The following is a 22,833-nucleotide window of genomic DNA, read 5'->3' as shown; positions in this document are numbered from 1 at the left end:
TTAACAATATTAAACATTGATAAAATACAAGCTGACTTCCCTTAGACAGGGACTTCTGGGATATTTACATTTTTAAGTGAACTCTGATCTTAATCCTAAGATTACTGGCCAAATCAGTATCTAGAGTATGGAAACTCATTCTGTGAGCAGGAATCTTCACCATAATAATAGTTCTGCACTTGCTTTGGCTGTGTGAGTGTATTTCCACATGCTTGAGTTCAGTGTGCTTTTTGTGGGTATTCCTGTCTGGTTTTTGGAATGGGGACTCAGAAATGGAGATAGAGCCGTGGAGAGAATAGCCTAGAAACCATCTAAACCAAGTTGAAGCTATCATTTTAATTTCCTTTGGAAGAGGACTCCTTGAAATTATGTCTCATATAACCTCTCCAACATATTTTTAAAGAAACTTCATTAGTCATTACGTGGTGGTTTCCCAGCCCCAGTCCCAAAGGTCTGGTAAGCTTTAAATCCCTAGTGACACCTGCTGGGCAGACCTCAGCCCTCTGCGGCAGGCGTTCCATCAGCCCGCCTCTTCTTTAACATGCAAAGCTGCAGCCCAGGAGGTGAGGGCGGGCTGCTGCCTCCTCAGCTCACAGCCAGTCTGCTCCTGTTCACGCAGGTGACCTCTGCCGGTGCAGCGTGCACCGGTCTCCCTGCACTCTCAGGGAGAGATGATTTCCAACCTGTCCAGGCCCCAGGAAACAAACAAGGCTACATCAAAGTGAAGGAGGGCAGGAGGGAGTGAGTAAGAGAGGAAAGGAGAGAGAGAGACAGAGAGACAGAGAGACAGAGAGACAGAGACAGAGAGAGAGAAAAAGAGAGACAACAGTATACGCCCCCACCCCAGTCCCAAGTTACTAAGCTGTTTCTTTGTCTGAAAACTCAGAGGTGAAAGATGCTACTTGAGCCGTATGTTTTGTTCAAGCATAAACCAAATTATGCTATACTTGCTTATATCTGAACATATTGGTTTATCTTACATAGACTTTAATTGATGCAAACTTGAACTTCAGTATGTTAGATTTTCAGGGAAAACACCATCCCTGTAATTTAGATTGCTATGTTTTTCTTTGAACAAAGCAAAGAGGATCAAGGCAATTACTTCCTGCTTCGGTTTATTTCTTCCATATTCACCAGCTATTACAAAAATAATGTTTAACCTCTCGGAGTGTGACCTCTTCTGTCCTTTACTGTCCAGTCACAAGATTTCTTTCTGAACCAACATCTGCATCCTTGGACAGATCAACTTGTGTGCAAAGTCCATGTTAGCTGATCAAGCATGGCTTTGTTTGCACTTATTCATTGCTCATCCAGCACTGTGTAAGTGGTTTTGCATATTAACTAAGTGCACAGTAACCTTCCTTTACCTCCTGAAAGCCCCACCCCCTCCCACCAGGCCCGGGAAATCAACACTGTTACTTGCTGAGGGAGCTGCCAGAGGTTGCCATGGTAACTGTTCTGCTTTCAGCAGCTACTTTTCTGGTTTGAAGGGGAGGGGGTAGAAAAAAAAAAACAATACAACAAATCTGAGGAGAACTAGGCAGCTTTCTGATCAGAGTTTAGATAAAGAAGGTCACAGCAATTTGCGGGCAATGACTAAAATAACTCAATGGATTTGAGTTACCGCATATGGAATAAATAGAGTAAAAAGGTAAGGACAGTGGACGGTCAGTAATTAAATTATTTGGTAGTGGTCTTAAGCTGAAGCGTTTCAAATTTATATGGGCTCCTGTCATCTTGGATTCTATTTTGGGTCTTTTTGTTTTCATTCCCAGCCAAAGATGGTGAGTTTTGTGGGATTCCAAATGGCAGAGAAGCAAGGCAAGAGGGTGAAACAGCCCCAGAAGAGAATCTCACATCTGAAAGTCATTTTCCAAAACTTCATTCAGCACAGGAACAATGCAGCATTCAAGCCTGAGGAGCTGGAACTGTGTGCTGTGCCAGGTCAGATCACAACCTCCAGCTCCATTCAGCGGGTGGCTTGCCAAGGTAGGCCAGGACGCAGTCTGATTTCCAAGGAAGGGGGGGTGCTGGGCAGGCAAAGGGGCAAGGAGTCAACAAAGGAAAGTCAAGACCCCTAAGACTGGTGTAACGTGTGGAGAGCTGTGTCAAATGTGGCTCTGGATACCTAGATTTCAGCAGCTATGAAAGAAAGAGCAAGTAGTTCGTGGTGGCTCTTAACAGAAAGCTGGAAAGGTGAACACACTACCAGGCCAGGGCGCCAGCGACTTGGAGCCTGTGCCTCTTCCTTCCTGCCTATCTGCCTGTCTCCCCATTAAACACCTGCTCTCAGCCAGCCAAAAAGCTTCCCAGCCCTCCTCTGCAGTGAACCTTCTCTTGCATTTCTGATTCTGTTTAAGAAATAGCACTGATAATGTAGCACTGTAACCCACCTTCACAAGAGTACTGTTTTCTGAGTCTCTCCAGTTTTGTTCAAAACCCAACAGCAGCTCCACCCAGATGCATTTAAATTTATTGTGGAGAAGTCATACATAAAGAGATGGCAATGCAATGTTGTTCCAGTGACATGGTCATTAACATTTAGTGACATGGTTATTGGTACCCTAGTGGAATAGTTAGGGAAGCACTAAGCTCTCAGGGGTCAATACCTCTTTAAGAAGGTGTCCTTGCAATCATGCACCAAGACATCCTGAGTTTGAACCAAAACCACCCAGGAACTTGTTGCCTGCAAGAACTTGTTTCTGACTTGAGATACAACCACGTTTGCCTAATCTCATATTGATGCAGAGAATAGGTTTATAGTCAACTTTCAGTAGACTTTTGTCCCTTGCATTGTAAGAGCATTTGACTCTAACAATTAGTTTTGAGGTAGGAAGGAAAAGGTGAAAAGGGAAGGAAGGAAATGAAAACTGGAAACAAGAAATAACTAAAGAAAAGACACTGTAAAATGGGATTTAAAATTTTCCATTGCCTGTGGCCTGAATGATCTGTGTAAATGGCAAGAGATAATAAAATAGAAGTTAGGAAAGGTAAAAGAAAATAAGACCAAAGACCTAGAACACTTTATTTAGGCAAAGTTCTATAACCCAAGAAGAGAATACGTAGTCGAAGGGCTGTCCCCTACCTTGGAAATCTTGCTTCATAAATCAAAGTAACAAGAGTTTTAGATCAAAGTACCAAGAGTTTTAAAACAGAGTAGGCTCTCCATGGGTCACCCATGCAGCTGGAGGCCCTGGCTTACGTAACACAGTAACAGGGTACAGAATGACAGTAAATGCGGTTAAATTATCCAATCAGCCTTGTACTGCTGAGTATTTCTGCAATGCCAGAAAACCATCCCCTCCGCTAGACCCCCTGGCAGCACAGGCTAGGGGTATTAGTATGCAGAGAAACTCCCCGCTCAAATGACCGATTGGAAGGGTATAAAATTTAGCCTCTGCAGCCGGAGACCAGGAATGAGACATGGAGAAATAATAAGGGGGAAGGAATGAAAGTGAAGAGCAAAATTCAGAAATTTGTTTTAACTCTGCCACAGATTCTCTGCCATTTCTTTCTACTGACCTGATCTAATTCCAGCAGCTATTATCCCTGTGAAACACTGCCACAGCTGAATTTATTTTTATTTTGCCTGCTCAAAGGCAATGTAAAGCGAATTTGAGAGCACATCACCTTCAGGGAAAAGACTGCAGCGTATTACTCACCACCTCCCTCCTCCCCTCTGTGTGAAAGGTTAATTTGAATAAGGCTGCTGCTTCCACAAATAGAACAGTAACCGCACACAGAGGAGCCGCCAATGAGAATGGTTTGCAATGATGTCATACTTATACCTGCTTCTTATTATTTGCTGAGTAGTGACAATGTGTTCCTTGGATCTCACATTTCATTGGTTAAAAGCCCTGTCATTCTGAGTACTTCTGGAGAGTTTTAGGCAATGCAGTTTCTTTATGCACCCCAATTTTTTTTTTCCAGTTTCTGCGCTTGAAGCATATAGAATGTTTTAAACATTTTGTTACCTGAAAACAAACGGGATAACCTTTAAAATCTGTACCTGACTTACATGGTCTCTCATACCAGTGCCATTTACAGGGCAGAACAGCATCAGAAAAATCAGATTTTTGTTTTAAAAAGAAAACAGTAGTTGAACAGAACTTTTATTGAAATACTCATTGAAAGGGCATGCTTAATGTTGTCCTATGGGGTTAAAGGAAAGCCAACTTATCCCATTTATTCTTCAACTTACTGTCTCATGAAGCAAGCAAGGGCTTTCTTAAAAAGAACTAGATCTACGTTTTACTAGTGTAAGGTAGAGGGCGTGGGAGGAAGAGAGATCTACCCCATTTACTTTTGTCCTAAGTGTGTTTTATTTTTCAGTCAGTTAGGTTTTTGTGTCATTAAAATGTGTGCCTAGGTTTGCTCAAATTCTTGAGCTTGCCAGGGAAATTGCTGCATACAGGTTTGAAAATCACACTCCCTTGTAGTGAAGGTGACCATTAAATAAATCAGTTGTGCATGAGTTAAGAATCAGCCAACTCACCGGAAGACTTAAAGAAATATTCTGGATGGCGTGAGATGCAAGTGTGGGTGGAGGCCAGAAGTAAATGCTGGTGCTCAGAAAGTCTCATTGTCTGTGGTGGTGAGGGAGGCCCTGGGCCAAGTCAGCTCCTCAGAGACGCTAATGACAAAGTCAAGCTGTCCACAGTCAGTTGGTGGAGCAGAACGTGCATAGGGAAGGTTAATCCATTACACAGCCAGGACAGTGCGTTGAATGCTCTGATGAGAAGGGCAGCAACAGTCAGAGTTTTTGACTGTTCAAGGAACAGTTAGATTTTAATGAGTAAAGAGAAACTGGAAGTGTTCCTGCGTAAGGGAACAAAGTGAGAAAGGACGAAGATGTATGGCCTCCCTGGATGTTTGTATTTTGAGAGAAATTTAGAAAGGCAGGTGCACAGATTAGCAGAGACCATGTAAATTAGAAAGAAGCAGACACTAATAAATATTTTGAACATCTACGTCTCCAAATCAGTAGCTGACATCAAGTAGTTTTGAAAGTGAACCCTTCTCAGCTGTATATCATGGCTTATTGTCTGGAGGGCGTGATGAGGGGCTAGCTAGATGGTATAACAACTTGATTATTATATACCTTAAGTAAATGCTTATACAAAATTATTAAGGTCTGTGAACATTCAATAAGGCCCTTACTCTGTCAAGAGCATGAAAAATAAGAACAAAAATAAAATACAATTTTGATAAAGAATAGAAAATAGAATTCTACCTTTCTGTTGAATTGGGAAGGATTAAGAGCTATATGTACTGTACTCTGTTTGAACTTCACAATATTTTGACTAATATTTTGATTGGAAAGATCTGTGTCTAGGAACTGGTGAGGACAGTACGTGGTGTTAAACAGACTGGGTTCAAATCTCAGCCACTTAGTAGCTATAACCTTGGTCATGGTAATTCATCTCCCTAAATTTTAGGTTTTTTTGAAAGATATTGAGAATCTTGTGAAGATTAAAGATTAGTCTGAGTAATGACTATATACATATATATTGATATAGGCATGACACTAATATATACAATATTATATATTTATTATTTTTATCTCATTTCTTTATATATATACAATTTCTTGATATATATATATATTTCTTTATACATATGGGTGTCATGTCTTTGTCAGTAAATGAAATATTTTTTGTCTGTTGTTTTGCTTTTACTATGATCTTAAAGTACTTTAGAGTACTTTAAGTACTTAAAGTACTTTAGAGTACATGATCTAGCTCTTGCTTGACCATTTCCTCTTCCTCTCCTTTATTCTATTACTGCCATATTGACCATCTTGCCTCTTCCCTAGTGCACTTATGCCAGAGGACTTGGTCTTTGTAGTTTCTTTGGCACAGACTGTTCACCTTTTAAATCTGCCTTCATCAGTTTACTCAGGTCTGAGCTCGAATAACGACTTGAAGAAATCTGACTGTATCACATGTCTAAAACATTTTCCCTAATGCTCTTTCCCATTACTCGGTGGTATACTTCTTTAATTGTCACTTATCACTAGTTGACATTACTTTATGGTAGTACTTTTTATTATCTGTTCTGCTCAGTTGAATGTCAGATCCACATGAACAATGACCCTGCTTTCCTCTGTGGCACAGGACCTAGAAAAGTGATTGGACACAGCAAATTCTCAAAAGCCATTGTTAACGAGCTGTGATGATGAAAGCTGTGACAGGAGCTGTAAGTGATTCAGGACGGTGATGCCACACTCACGTGGATGCAGTGACCAAAGGGGGGATCTTGAACACCCGTGACTCATTCTAATCTTTAAGATGTAGAAGCTTTTCTCACTGAGCCAAGAGGTCAAGTTGACCAGCACAAGTAGATCAAATTATAAAGCAATGAGAATAAATTGTCCCAGTATTCTGTGCACACGGTCTTAATGCTTACAAGATAGATGAAGGGGAGTAAGGTGGGCCGGTGGTCTGGAAAGGATTTCAGGAAAGGCTTGGGTGAGGATTATTAGCTGATGGACCCTTTCTGAGGGCTACCATTTTTCCCCTTTTGGCTTTTCCAAATCTATTGATGAGGCCTCTGATTCTTATGATAGGTTGGTTAAAACCTAGGGATTGGACTCAATGGCAAATGGAGAGAAGAAGAGTGAATGTAGGAATAATAGTAAATTTAATGATTGATGACACTGTTACCATGACACTTGCCTACAAACACATGATATTCCATGAGCCAGATGAAGGCTCAAGAATATTTAAGATCTTTCTGTGTCTGTTCCTTTCTCAATCAATCATGATGATAAAGTAGACTCTTTTGGATTTTATGTCCCCAGTACCTAAAGGACAATATAAGATGGCATAGAGCTTATGTAAGCATCATCCCTGCTATGGTTCCAAATGAGCAGTTCAGGTGTTACCTAATCATTTGGAGATATCTTGGATTTGGCATTCTTCTGTAACATACTATATCTGAAGGGACATCTGCCTTTTATACCTCGGTCAAATCAGCATGCCTGACTACTTCTAGAATCCTCTTAACAAAGCAAAAGTAACATAAAACAAAACCATTGCTAACCAGAAGGCTTTTGAAAACTTGTAGATTGATGGTGAAAATATTGTGGGTAACACACATTTTTAAAGATAACTGATTGTCTTTTCAAATCTCCCTCTTCCAAACCAGTTTTAGTTTTCTTAGATTAGTGCTTTTTATACTTTAAAGTAAATATAGTCACCTACAATTTGTAGGGCTCTTGTTAAAACACAGAATGTTTCAGAACATGTAGAGGGCATCGGAGGATTCCATATTTCCAACAAACTTCCAAGTGAAGCCATGTGTTGGTCTGTGGACCACACTTGGGAGTAGCATGGGGGTAGATGAACTATTGCCTTCTGTTTGGTTGTGCTGTTCTAAGTTAATATAAAGATTCTGAGTGCTCTCTCTGTCTCTGTCTCTGTCTCTGTTTCTCTCTCTCTCTCACCTGTCTCTCTCATACACTCTATGATATCAAGGTATAGAGATTATATTCAGAGGTCACATCACATCCAACTAGTGACCAAGCCTTTTTGAGTCTCTGTAGGAAATTCTTCTCTTCTCTGCCTCCCCCAGGAGCTGTCTCAGCAAAGCTTTCCTCATCTTGCCTTGCAAAACTGCAATCATCTCTACTTTATCTCTGAAGCTCCAGCCTGACCTCCCTCCAACTCATCATCTTATAATTCTGTCACTTTATTTTCTGTTCAACAGACTTTTTATGGGATCATTTTCTTGATTAAAACCCCCTGCTGGTTCTTCTGTCTTACTATAGAGGCTGACACAGACTCTGTAGTCTGACAAACTTTGACTGGAACCTAAATGTCTTCTGTTTCTTCCTATGGAACCTTGGACACACTGCTTAACTTCTGAGGGGCAGGCCTCCCTCATCTACAAAGTGGAGATGCTGCTACTTATTTCAGAGTACTGTCATATGATTCAATGAAAAGACGGAACTAAATATCTAGTCCTACACCAACCCTGTAGATGTTTAATAGCTGAATTACTGTTGCACCTACTTCCTTTCCAGTCTGACCTGCCTGAGCTTCTTCATCTTCTCCTACAGGCACTTTTAACACCCTTTCTTCTTGGCCGCTCTCCATGCCTGGCAGGCCACAGGTTTATTATTTCTTAGTTTATTTTATTATTTGTATCTCATTTCTTGGTTTATCTACTGAGAGATCTTTTTACTCTTATGTATCAGACATATCTCCTTGGATGTGATGTCTTCCCTAGGAAACTCAAGTCTTCATACTTGGCAGAATTTGGCATTCACCTCTCATCCTCCCCAACCACTGTGATCACCCCTTTCCCAGAATGTCCTTGGCGCGAGGCACTCTGTAAGTGCTGTGGTGATGGGTGCTTGTGACTTGGTCCCAACTTGATTGCGACCTCACAGGCATGAACTTCCCCTTAGTTCTCAGTTCTTCTGCCTCCAACATTTGTTTAATAAAGAGAATGAATATGGCACATTGTTTAAAGAATTTGGTGCTTGAATACTATATTCTAAAAACCATTTATAGAAAAAAAATTCAGAAAACATTCTTGGACCAGAGTATTCCTAAACCTATTCAACATTCCTGGCAGCTTAGAGAACAAATCCCACTCTCTAGCACATTTTAATGTTTTTCTTAGGTCTCATTTTAAATGTTTTGCATACACTATCTCATCTGATTTCTCCAGCTATCATTTATTGTAGGCACTGAAATACCCAATTTACAGATTGGGAAATTGATATTCAGAGGCATCAGATAGCATGGTTAAAAATTATACTTGTTACAGCAGCAATTTGGGCCTACATTTTCCTACTCTAATATTTATCATCTATCCTGTACTATCTCATACAATTTGCTGCCATAGCTTAGTTTCAGTTTCTTCCTAAATATACAGTAAAAGCACAGATAGAGATTTTTACTACAAGAGAATTTGTGAGGTAGATAAAAATGATCTCTGCGAGTCACATATTTAAGTGGTTTGGAGATAGTTGTTATTAGGTAGATAAAACACAGTTCAGAAGTAAAAAATGCTAAAATCTGGACAACTTGTAAGTACTTTCACTTATTATTTTGAAAAAGACACAAAACAGTCTTGCTCCCACAGGAATACTATGTTAATGATGCCTTTGTGACTTTTAAAGGTACTTTTCATTTTACCCACACAGTAGTTTCATAGGAGATCCTTTCTGGGGTAGTTTTCTTGATCAAATCATGTAAAAGAGCTCATTCCTCTGGTCTCACAGAAATCAAACTAAAAGCCCAGGTAAATAATGCAAACTACTATATTCTTGTCCTGTCCAGGGAACTGCTGTTTCTGACTGACTCCCTGAGCATTTTCAGTGGAAAATTCCTATCTATAAAAACCTAGTGATATAAACAGTAATCATATAGCTAATTGTATGTGTAATTAATGGCAAATCTATAGCTTTGTGAGCACTTATGATCCTAAATATGCTTGAAATATCCTCTTATTAAGCCAGCTGAAAACTGCTAGAAATATTCTCAAGGCAAACTCTAGGAATACATGATAGAAATCATTCACTCATTTATCAACCTTCTGGAAACCTCTCAAACATACAAATACTTGGCATTCTAGCAGCTTTACAGGATTCTTTTTTATTTGTTGAACATGTTGGGGTTTGGTATATGCCAAAATATTTGGAAACAGGAAACTCATCTCTAGGAATAGCTTAATGCCTAAACAGGATTTCTCAAAGTGTATTTCCTGTGGCACTAATTCCATGGACTATTTAGAGATGCCAGCTGAGAAAATACAGTGTTTATGGCTAACTACACAGAGAAACACTGAGTTTATTTGCTACTGGACTTCTCATAATCTTTAATATGTCATTGTGTATTATGATTGTTAGAGGACGGAGGTACATGTTGCTTAAATAGTTGTATTTTCAATTTGTTTTGTTAAGAGAGCCTCTCAAAACTAGTAATGTGAAGGGTTGGAAGTGCATACCCAAAGTATCTCTGTAGGTACTGTGGAGCTGTGAGCCAGATTTTGTTCAGTTGAAGCTAACATCCTTTTTACTGGTATGTTACCATCATAGCAACTTTGTGCAGACTGGATGTCTATGGTGATAGAAAGGGAATTCTACCTAAAGTCACAAAGAGACAGAGAGAAATAAAACGTTGTTATAACCTGTGATATGGAGAATTTCTGTAATTATAAAGATAGAAAATTTAAGAATCAAAGTACTCTATGTAGCACCTTGAACAGATCTTAAGTTGAGTGAATTCATTTGGATAAGCTTGACACTTTATGTGTTCCCCACAGCAGTGCTGAGAACACTGTTAATTTTCAGGAAATGTCAAAGTATCACAGGTAATAGTAAATAGTGATGAGAATGGGATAATTTAAATTTTATGTAATCAGACATTTATGATATTTGAGAAGTCAGATTATCAAGTTGTCCGTGTCATGGTTACTTCCTCTTGTCAGTCTTATCATCTGGGAATTGTGGCTTATAAGTTCCTCCACAGTGTAGCCAAAATAAATGAAACTAGACATAGTCTACTTTTGTGACAGAGTCAATGGAGAAGATTATAAAACTCAGTAAACAAGTCCCAGTTTTTAAATAAAAGTGGACCCTCTCACTCCAGATACCAAGTAGTTTGGTAGCACCCAAATGGTTTTCGAAGTTCACCTGAAAGACATTGGGAGCAATAAACTGTGTGACCAAGGAAAGAAAATGACATGGTTGTGAATGTGCATATGGCTGTGGATTGTAAAGTTGGGAAGATGCCAGCCTCCCCTTCCTGGTTTGGTAGGGGAAAGTTTGCTTCTTTAGAGATGACACCCTAGAACTAATAATTTAGTTCCTCAACTGTAATAGCTATATTTCAGCTTCTCAGCAGTCGCATGTGGCTAGCTGTTTCTCACTGGACAGAGCCAATAAAGAACAGAAAGGGAATATGCCATCAGCATACCCATGTTGGGGGGGAAACACCCCCCCCAACACACACAAGTGCACATACACATATGTTCATACACAGTTGCCCTCCTAACAGAAGAAGGTAGGATAGTGGCTACCATGGGCTGGGTGGGAGGGGTGGGGTAAAGGAAGGGTGGGATAGGCAGAAATTAATCAATGGGTATGGGGTTACAGTTAGAGAAAAGAAATAATGTGTGATGTTATATGGCATAGAGTGTGGCTGTGGTTAACACTATCGCATTGAATATTTCAAAATAGCTAGGAGAGACATTGTAAATATTGTAACAACAAAGAGATGATAAATATTTAAAATGATGGGTATGCTGAATATACTCATTTGATCACACACAAAGTATTATACTAATATGTCACACTGTAACCCATAAATGCATGCAATTATTTTGTACCAATTATAAAAAATAACAAGGTAAGAGCTTTCAGTACTGGACTCAAGAGAAACACAATTTAAAACCAATCAAGTGAGTGATCAGATGAGAGTTTGTGGGAAAGATCAGTGAGCACTACCTTTTAGGAAATAAGAAAAAAAAGCAGTTTGAGAACTAATAAAGGGTAATAATAAGAAAGGATGATACTTGAAAAGTATTTCTCACATCAGGTACACATTTTTAAATGTGAAAGTATATAATTTTAAATACAACACTGTAGATCTATGCTTTAACATTAAAAACATCTAATTCAGATTGACAATACTGGGGAACAAAGTTAAATATGATTTTTCTTTGAAGGCATAAAAATGAAGAAGCTGTAGGAATCAATCTAACAAAGGAAGTAAAGGATCTATACATTGGAAATTACAGTACTCTGAAAAAAGATATCAAAGAGGATCTCAGAAAATGGGAAGATATTCCTTACTTTTGGATAGGAAGAACCAACATTGTGAAAATGGCCATACTCTCAAAACTGGTATACAGATTTAATGCAATCTTGATCAAAATACAATTTGTATACCTCACAGATCTAGAGAAAACATTCCTAAAATTCGTCTGGAACCAGAAGAGACCCAGAATAGCAAAGGCAGTCCTGGGCAACAAGGACAAGGCAGGATGATACACCACAATCCTTGACTTGAAATTATACTACAAAGCTACTGTGATAAAATCAGCATGGTACTGGCAGAAAAACAGACCCGAAGATCAGTGGAGCAGATTAAAAGATTCAGGCACCACTACAAACACATTCAGCCACCTTATCTTTGACAAAAGAGCCAAACATGTTTGCTGAAAGAAAAATAGCCTCTTTAATAAACGGTGCTGGAAAAACTGGCTTTCCACATGCCAAAGACTAAACCCATGTCTATCACCACACCACTAAACTAAAGTCAAAATGGATCAAAGATCTAAATATTAAAATGGAAACACTAAATCTACTGGACGAGAAAGTAGGTAGAAATCTTGAAAACGTAGGGTTAGGTAGAGAGTTCATGAACAAAACCCAAACTTCACGGGAAAAAATTCAAAGACTCAACAACTCAGATCTCATCTTACTGAAAAGTCTTTGCATATCAAAAGAAATCACCAACAGAGTAAAAAGAAACCCAATGAATTGGGAAAAAATTTTAGCCAACTGCCCCTTGGACAAAGGACTTCTATCTTGAATAGATAAAGAATTAAACAAAATTAGGCCCATCAAGTTCAAAGACCCAATCCAAAAATGGGCATCTGAGATGAATGCATACTTCTCAGATGCAGACATACAAATGGCAAATAAATATATGAAAAAATGTTCAACATCATTGGTCATTCGAGAAACGCAAGTTAAAACAACACTGAGATACGATCTCTCCCCAAAAAGAATGGATATCATCAAGAAATCAACCAATAAATACTGGCAAGGCTGTGGCATGAAAGGAATCCTTCTCCACAGTTGGAGGAAGTATAGGCTGGTACAACCACAGTGGAAATCAGTCTGGAGATTCCTCAAAACCTAGGATTAGAGGTCCCATTCAACCCAGTATTCCCATTCTGGGTACTTTTGCAGAAGAATTAATAACATCATGCTACAATGACATATGTGCACCCATATTTATAGCAGCACAGTTTATCATAGCTAAATCTTGGAAACAACTCAAATGCCTATCAACTGAGGAATGGATTAAAAAAGATGTGGCATTTTTATACAATGGAGTACTGCTCAGCTATAAAGAAAGATAAACTCGAGGCTTTTATAGGTAAGTGGATGCAACTACAGACCGTACTCATAAGTAAAATAAATCAGACCCACATTTGTGAACATCATATTGTCTCCGTAGTGTAAGAAACTGAAAGAGTAAATAAGATACAAAAGATATAATAGATATTGTGAAAGGGAAAGAAACTGTCCAAAAGGAAGGACAACTGGGATGGGGGAAAAGAGAAAGGAAAGAAAGAAAGAAAGAAACATACACACACACGCACACACCCCCACACAAAATATAGGGAGAGTAATTGTATTAGTACTTTCTACTGGTTTATTGAAAGGAACAGTTAATGCTTAATTGTTTGATCAATTTTTCATGCCTATATCTGGTAATCTGAACAACTACTTTGAAGATAACAATATGCAATATAGCAACCATGGTTAATTTCCTATCATCCTGTTTTGAAATTCTGTATTGTTTTTTATTTTTTACTATTTTATTCCCTTTAAAATTCAGAAAAGGAAAAAAATTGAAAGCTAATTTATTTGAGTCCCTTATTTGTGTGGAGCATTGTTGTAGACCCTGGGGATGGAACAGAAAACAAAACCAAGCTCATGCCCTAGAGGAACTTGCTTTGTGTGGTGAACATAGGCAATCAACAAATCAACAAACATGTCAGTGTCAGATTTTATATGTTCTCTGGAAGAATAAAGAAGGCTGCTGTAAGTACTACTGACTAAGCTCAGTGGCTATTTTACATAATTGTAAGACATTCTCATGGAGAAAAAGATTCCATTAAAATGTATTCTGTAGTGAAACTAATTATGTTATGTTATTTAAAAAATATTGCATCTGAGTAGAGATCTGAAGGAAACCTAGGAGTGCATGTGTGGCCACCTGGAGGAAGACTGCTCCAGTATGGGAATTAGTTCATGCCAAGGTCCTGAGGCTGATGCATTCCTGGACTGTCTGATAAATTGCAGGGAGTCCAGTCTGGCTGGAATTTAGTGAATGACAAGGAGGAGGATAAGCTAGGTTCATATGGGAAGGAGGAATAGAGTGAAGATGGAAATCTAAGCCTTTGAAAGGGAACTGGATTTTCTCTGAAAGAGATGAGAAAACACTGGACAGTTCTAAGGAAGAGCAGTGCAATCTGACATGGGCTTTGCAGGCAGTTTTTCTGCCCTTGCATCTCATGCAGTCCTTTCTCAATACCTTTTGTTTGTCTCTTAAATTGAAGTAGATGTATTCAATTGCATGACTGTCATGATGTTCTTCCTTACCAAATTTGTAGCAAATATAGTTAACTGTAGAATTTCTGTTGTATTCACCAAATAATACCAATTTGTCTTAGATTACACAGCAATTATCTTCAAAAGCCAATGAAATTTGAGTTTCTTTACATCTCCTAATACTTTCCCCATTTTAAACAAAGTATTCTAATTTGAAATGCTTATTAAGAGATATTTTGAAAGGGAATGCCACAGATGGTTTGATGTAAGACTCTCAGCATATGCGTGTCAGGGAGCAAATTCAAAGCAGAGAAAGTAGAACTAAGAAACTGTCAAGTAGCGTTCTTGTATTCTACTTCTTCTCTTTCTCCTTCCCCTCTGCTCCCTTCCCCTTCCCCTGTCCTCTTCCTCCTTTATTTAATCAAGCACTTTGCTGCCCTTTCTGACTAGTAACTCTAGCTCTGTTTGTTTTAGATTGCTGCCATATGATTTTCTTTGGGTCTATAGAGTGGCCATTTTTTAATTCATAAAGATATGAACAAGACTGGGGTTGTCACCATGACCTCTAATGTTTGAAGGTCAAAGAGACTATATAGAAATGAGAATCAAGAACAAAGATGTAGAACTCATGTTTGAGGTATCTCGGGGTAGGAATACATGTATAAACGTGTTTCTCCTTTTCTCTTTAAGACTCTCCTGGGCTGGTTTCATTCCATGGAGAAAGACCACTGCTGCTTTACTGCTGCTTCCTAAATAAATGACTGAGCGTGGAACGTGAAAGATACACGCATAACTTGGTGTGGAATTCACCTCATATAGGTTACTGTATAAAGTTCATCTTTGTGCAGTGAGAATTATTTTCTGTTTGCCATCTAGTAACAGGCCTGAGGAAAGTTGAATGGAGAATATCTTAGTGATCATATTCAGAGTTAGCTGTGAAACTAGTTTATGGAAAGTCCACAGTTGGGCCCAGTTGCCTGGGAATGAGAAAACCAGGTGGGTGCTGAGCCTTGGTGGACTGTCCCTGCTCAGGTTCATGTCTATGCACTTGCTGTCACACGCTGACACTGACAAGCAGAAAGCTTCCTGAACACGTCCCTTGGCTTAGGATTGTGATTAAGCAAATAGCATTTTGATGGAGAAATTTCCATCAGGTTTTCATATGTTGAAGAGTTGCTACTGCACTCCTAAGCTAGTAGCTTCTCAAATCACATTCTACAAATCAGCAAACTTCACTGTGTTACTTAAAAAAAAAACCTTTCTGACCCAAGTAACTGTTACTTTTACTTTTAGAAGTATTCTACAATGAAGAACAGCACATCTAGAACAGTGTTTCAATATAGTTGTTAGCCAACTGTCTTAAATATACCAGTCCCCTGATTACTTTTGCAGCTAACAGTGTGAACCCAGAAAAACCCCTACATGGAAATCCTTGTCTTCCCAATCACCAGCTTTGAGCACTGTACTAGAAAGGCCACCCAAAATAAGTCTGTGCCATAGCTTCCATGATGACGGTCCCCAAGACAGCATTTTGTTATTGTTTCCTTCAAATCACTAGAATTCTTCCCATGTGCTGTCATATCTTCAGATACCGGCCACATGGAGGTTAAATGCGATTTTAAATGAACTTTTACTTGCCTCTCTATATCCTTCCTGGATTTTATTATTTTTACAGGCAAGTGATGAAAGATTATTCCTTGCAAGATTTAGCCAGTTAAACATACAGCATAAAGACCCGAAGCCCTGCAGTCAGACACATAAAGAGCAAAGGAAAAAAAAATGGAAATGTTCCACTGGGGCTGCAGCTTTTTAGAGTATGCAGGAATGACGTCATTTGTTTTCACAAAATCCAGTTTAAATCTGTTCCTGCCTTTCAAGAACTGCAGCAGGGAGCATCTGTGGAGACTCCTGCATACCATATTTCAGGACGTTAGAGTGCATGCTGCACCAAAACCCAGCCAATCACAGTGTGCTCTGCTGCCCTCCCCAGTCTCCTTTTGTCCCCCTACCTGAAGCAGGGGTGTGCTGTGGGTGTGGGTGACCGGCCCGCACCCCCAACTGTGTTACAACTGCAGAGCCATCACTCCACACGTCACATGGCTTAAAGGAGAACAATGCCTAAATAAAGGCTTCCTCTGGTCACCTCGTACGTTCGTTTCACGACATGTAACCTCCAAGACAAGGACTCTTTCTGAAGGGGTGTTTTGGTTTGGTTGGTTGTAAATTAAATCCCAGATTTTTGTTTTTAGCAGCCCCTGTGTAGCACTGGAATCATCCTAAGAATCAAGGGAACAGGCATTCTGGGCTCTTGAGCTGTTGACAGTAGCAGGACCTCCAAATTCTTTGCCAACCATGACTTTTTACCAAGCAAAACCATTTCTGCGTAAATATCCATATAGCATGACTGGAAAATAGGCAGTGTAATTGAAATAGCATTTTGAGACTGTATTCAAGTGATAGAGAGTAATTATGGTCTGAAGTTCTCGTACAACAGCCGTGGCTAACATACAAAGTGAACCAGAGAGCGCTGTGTGGTCCACTACCACCTCACTTTCCCTCAGCTCCTCCCCCCACACAGAAATGCAGCATATGCACAACAGACTCAGTGTGGGCTTTGAGATTATGGGCAACAGAAACTGAACTCTGGCTAAGTAAACTAAAAGGGATTTATCGGAACTCTATGAGGAAACTCATGGAATGAGAGGAAGGCTGAGGAAACGGACGCACAGGTTATAGAGGCCGTGCTGGGATGGGGTCTCCGTAGCAGGCGCAGTGTCAGTCATCACAGTTAGAGTGAACGGCCTTCAAGCAGCCCTCTCTCTTCTCTCTTCCTGTCCTTCTGCCCGGGGACTAAGGACCAGGACAGCGTATTACACTGATGCATTGTTCATGTGCCTGCCCCATGGTTTGGAGAAAGCAGACAGATCTCAGCTTACAGACTCACAGAGGCTCCTGGCAAAGGGCTGGGAGAAACTCTCTCACAGGAGGTGAGGTGCTGGGTCTAGAAGAATGGGGGAAATGGGCACTATTTGCCCTTTCCTATGCCATGATCACCACGTTGGGTTTAGTTTATGTAATTTTCCTGTCTGAGCTAATGGTTCTTCTCCTTTAACCCCAAATTTAAACCTTTCTAAGGGTTGCTTATTCGTAAGGCCTAAGCCAGGACAGGTTTGAAAATGAGCAGAAGTGTTATTGGTAAGTGTACCGGGACAACGGGCATAAATTGGGGCCATCTTTGGCAAATGGAGATACACAGTATCTAGGCTTATCCAATAACTAACCTATGCTTTAAGTGTTAACAGCTCAAGGAACACTGAAAACTCTTAATGATGGAAGTGGTGCCTTCTCTGTCTTTGTGGCCTCGATATCTCATCTGGTGTTTGTCACATGGCGGGTGGGCCACTCTGCCCTCAGGATTACTCATAAGGATGTTGGTCCTTGTCACGGCTCAGATCCTGCCATAAAATTGTTCCTTAAGCAATATCTTCCTTATAAAACACTGTTTGCAAAATTCTTGCATTTTTCTGCAGTTATAGCTCAGATTGAGGATTAAAGAGTTTTCCTTCACCAAGCAGAACCACAAGCAGATTCCTCGTAGGCCTCTCTGAAGGCCAACCTAACAGACTGATGAGTTGAGCTTTATACCACGCTGAGGCCCTCTCTGCTTCCTGATGGGCACCATGGGCAAGGAGCCCAAGCCTAATGAGTCACACTGAATCGCACCACACCTCTGTGACAGAGGCACAGGTGTTCTCTGTAGACTGAGACCCCCAAACAAGCTATGTCAGAAAGCCAGGACACCCCGTACTGTTCTCCCACCTCACCCATACATTCCTTTCATGGGAACGTATCTTCTATCAGTTGTTCCAAAGCACCATTCATTAACTCATTTCTAGAAGACTTTGGGGTCCTTCTGTAACCATGTTGTCATTATGTCCAGAGCTTGTGGTGCAGAAAGCCAAGCCCAGGAAGTGATTGAAATGTGACATTTTACCTCTCAAGTACTTGTGAGCGCCCGTTATTGCACCAAAGCTATGACACGGAAAATTGTGGTTAAGAATAGAAAATGAACCCTGTTTACATTATGCTGACTAATATTTTTAAACTTTAAATAGGTTTCATTTTAGAACATAAATTATTTGGCATTGAAACTATCAGCTTGAGAGAAAAATGAGCTAGCTGTGGAATAAAGAGAGGAGGTTAATTTTGTGCTGGGGTGGAGGGGTGAAGCGCCTATTAAACAGTTAGGAGGTTTGGTGGAGAAACGATCAAATTTACTGTAATGTACCATGAACAAAAATGCAGTGGAAACCGATCTGTTCTTGGAAAACTCAGCTGAAAGTAAAGAGGTGCAACTTTTCAGCGAGAACATTGAGAAGTTTTTAATAAACTATGCATGCATTAGTACCCATCAGACATTAAGCTCTACAAAATGAGAAAAAACATTTTTCATCTTAGAAATACTACAACATTTTGTGTTGTTCCTTGTAGCAGCAGATAATTTTTCCACACTGTTATTTAAGGTGGCCTGGTCAGAGTCTGCATATGGTCAGAGTTAAGGTGAAAGGTGGGTAGTAATCAGGGCAGCTCAATTGGTGTAGACACTAATACATTCCTAAACTTCCTTCTCTTCCCCTCTCATTCTCTTTTCCCTCGTAGCAAACTTGAGGGTACTATTTTATAAATCTTGAATTATCTGGATAATTGTTTCTGTTCTTTATATTCTTAGGATATACAAAGTTGTCTGATAGATATTAGTAACAGTTCTTTAAAATTTCCTATTCTGCAGAAGTATAGAGAGGAAATAAAAAGCCACATTTCTTTTGGTTGTGCTAGTGGTCTAGTGCATGCTTAAAAAATACTACACATTTTAAAAGTTTTTTATGTATTCAAGCATCTTCCCACCCATGTATTGGGATTGGCTTATTTACTTACTTTAAACTTTTCTCCATTTAACTTCATACAACTCTTAGGCCACTGAAAGCCACAAAAGATTTGTCAGTTTTGATTGTCTTTTTAGCTTAATTAAAAATTGGAAAAATGATTAGTGTGTTCTCTCTCTCTCTCTCTCTGTCTCTTTAGGTTTAAATGCTGTCAGGGCAGAACCTACACATTATCTATTTACAACAAACACTGCAACTTCATTCCAGTGCGTACTATTCAGTGAGTCTCAATGATATCAGTCAAATTCAGTGTCAACCTTTAAAAAGAAATCTTTTCTATCTTGCTGAAAATATCTTTCTAGTAAAACTTATTTGCTAAATGACTAGAGCTCCCTTAACAAATAAAACATAACACTGTTTGCTGCTCTTTGCCTCTGAAGTGATGATAAATTGCTGAGGAGTAAAAGCCTTCATACTAATAACAGAGGAAAATTGACTCTAAGATCCCATCATTTTGTTTACCAGCTGTCTTTACAATTCTATAATAGCCCAGCCCACATTTAAAAAACATTATTCAGAGATAGTAAAGCAGACAAGAAACAAATGATCTCCCTGCTGAAATTAGTTTAAGCAGGGGGACAGGCTGGAAAGAAAGATATGATCCAGAAACTTACCTAGCTCTCAGGCATGATACCCGGTGACCACATACTCGGTGCTGAAACACAACTCAGGAGCATTACATCATCGTGACAAACTTTCATTGGCTGCAGAAACCCCAAGGATAAGACCGGCTTTTAAGGTGCTGTGTGAAAGCCCCTGTTGGTTTACCAGGGTTATGGCCAAAATATTGAAAGAAGGACTTTGCCTAGAGCCATGGCTGGCCTGACAAAGCATTGTTAACCATTTGTTATGCATATTTTTCTCCACTTTAGTCACTAGTTTTATATTTAACTCTAACCTGTTGGGAAATTTTTTTCTTGTTGAAAAATTTTTTAGAAAAAGCGTTGTTTTTACTTTAGCTTGTTTTTCACTGAGGGTGCACTGTATCATTCTGTGTGAATGGCTTATTTCCCCCGTTTCTCTTCGGGCCATCTCTCTTATTTTAAAAACTATGTTTGAGTCAATAAATCCATTTTCTTTTCTCTTATTTTGTCCTTATTCTCTCTAGGCAAAGAGGACGAACCCCCACAGACTGAAGCAAGCAAGAATGTGTTTATGTATTTATTTTGAGCAGTTGAAGTGGAACTAGTGCACTTCTTCCTAATTTTTCATTTTATTGTTAGATTTCTTTCTCTATTGGACTCTGTGAGTTATTTATGTCATGCCTATTACCATGGTGATTTACAAACCAAAACCATGTGTGTAATTTGAGAGCATGAGCCACTCTAAGTGAGTGAAAATGATTGGGCAATGACTACAACCCTGCACCACCCCGCACCCGCGCGTCTCTCCTGCCTGAGGGGGAAGCATTTGATGTGGGAGACCGCGCTTTGGTTACAAAAAGTGGAACATTTGGACAATTAGATTCGCCATTCAGGAAATGACAGTAACATGACATTGCTAGTGAACATCAGTTTCTCTTTCTCTACCTGGGTGTCTGTCTCTCCTTTAAATTTAGAAGTGCAGAGAAGGAAAAGGATGATTATAGGAGCGAATCAGTGTCTTTTAAAAGTACTTCATGTCTACTTTAAAGATTTTGACTATACTCTCTTTCTCTCTGGCTCTCTCTGTGTTTGTCTTTGTGTCTCTGTAGCTCCATGTCTCCGTGTCTCTGTCTCTGTCTCTGTCTCTCTCTAGTACCTGGGATCGATGTCAGTGTCTTTGCACTGAGCTATATCTCCAGCCTTTTTAAGATTTTGATACAGTCTCAATAAGTCACTAAGTCACCCAGGCTGAGCTCAAACTTGTCATCTTCCTGCCTCAGCTTCCCAGGGCACTGAGTGTTTTAATTACTTTCTTATTGCTGGAACAAAATACCTGACTCCTACAATTTAAAGGAGAAGTTTATTTTGGCTCCCCATTACAGTCTGTGGTGGAATGGCTCCAAGCAGAAATGACATGGGAGAAGGGCCTGAGCAGAAGAAAACTAATTATGTCATGGAAACCAGAAAACAGAGAGAAAAGGGAGGGGCCAGGCAGGGAAATATTCCCTTTGAGCTCACGCCCCCAGGGACCTGCTCCTTCCAACCACACCCTACTTCCCAATAGCACATTCAGCTGCAGATTCATCAGCACGTAAATCTGCTGATGAATATAGTGACCCCCGATCCACTCACCTTCCAAACACATGAGAATTTTGGGGGCATTTTCACATCTAAATTCATAGCACTTCGATTATAGGTCTGCACCACTATGCCCCAACTTTGTATATAGCTGTCTACGTACAGATGCTGTATGAAATTCCAGAAGTAGGAACTGAGAAAGATTTCCAGTGCACGCCTGGGTTCCTCAGTTCTCCTGCAGATATCCTCTTATTCCTCTCAGACTTCCTTTCTCAGTCATATACTTTGGAGAAGACCAAGCTTCCCATTGCAAGAGAAGGCTGGGATTCTTAGAATGTGATCTCCAGAGAAGTCCTTTTACTGTTGTTTCTTAGACTTTGGCTAGTGAAGGAAGAGTACATGGTGATCATTTTACTATTATGTAGAGTAATACTGAGGACTCAAAGCCCTAGTTAGAGATTCAAGAGCTTTAAGAGTGTTTCAGACATTGATCAGAGCAAAGAGAGAATGCTTTTTTATTCCGTACCACTAAGAGGAGGGAAGGAATAGGTCAGTTAGTTTCTTTGTTTTGCAAGAATTGACATAGTAGAATACATTGTATTATATTTTCTAAAGATGTTTCTTTGAAGGGGAACCAACATTAATCTAAAACTATGATTAAAGTCTGTTAAGATAGGATAGACACACACACACACACACACACACACACACACACACACACATCTAAATGAAAGCAGAAGTGCCAAAGAGAGACCTCTGAGCTTAATTTTGAAGAAGTAAGAGTTAGCTAGCTGAAGAGAGAAAGTAAAGAGTCCACTGAAGAGAAAATAGAATAAAAAGGAAGGGGGAATGGGTAGCATCGTTCATTTGAGCTTCAGCAAGTAGTTTTCTGTTTATGGAAGAAAAAATGATGTTGAAGCTAAGGTCAGATCAATAGATATGGAGGGATGTGTGAAATAAGCTAAGGGATGTAGACTAACTTGAAAGCTACTCTAGGTCCCAGAGGACCCACAATCATTTTGTAACTAAGCTGTATTAATGTAGTGGTCACCCGGAATGGATGTGAATGGGCTGGATCCAGGAGCACAACTTAGCTTATATTTCAATCAGCGTCTTGTCAAGAAATAGGTGGCACTTTCAGATGGCTTAATTGCGGATATTTTTTTTGAAAGGATCATTTCCAGGGGTGAGGGCAAGGTGAAGGAAATCAACAAAGGACAGGTAAAGAATGCATAATGTTTCTGCTACCAGAAAGTAAATGAACTAGGAAGCTACAGAAAAGAAAATTTGGATGCTGCATTAAGTAGAGCTTAGCTTCTGGGGCATACAGAAGGATAGAGAAATGTAGAGAAAATATTCAGAGGTCAAAGGAGATAGACTCAACAGACTTTGTGTGTGTGTGTGTGTGTGTGTGTGTGTGTGT

Source organism: Chinchilla lanigera, unplaced genomic scaffold, assembly GCF_000276665.1.
Source record: "Chinchilla lanigera isolate Chin_1 unplaced genomic scaffold, ChiLan1.0 scaffold00003, whole genome shotgun sequence".
Classification (NCBI taxonomy): domain Eukaryota; kingdom Metazoa; phylum Chordata; class Mammalia; order Rodentia; family Chinchillidae; genus Chinchilla; species Chinchilla lanigera.
Note: the sequence above shows the minus strand (reverse complement) of the source record.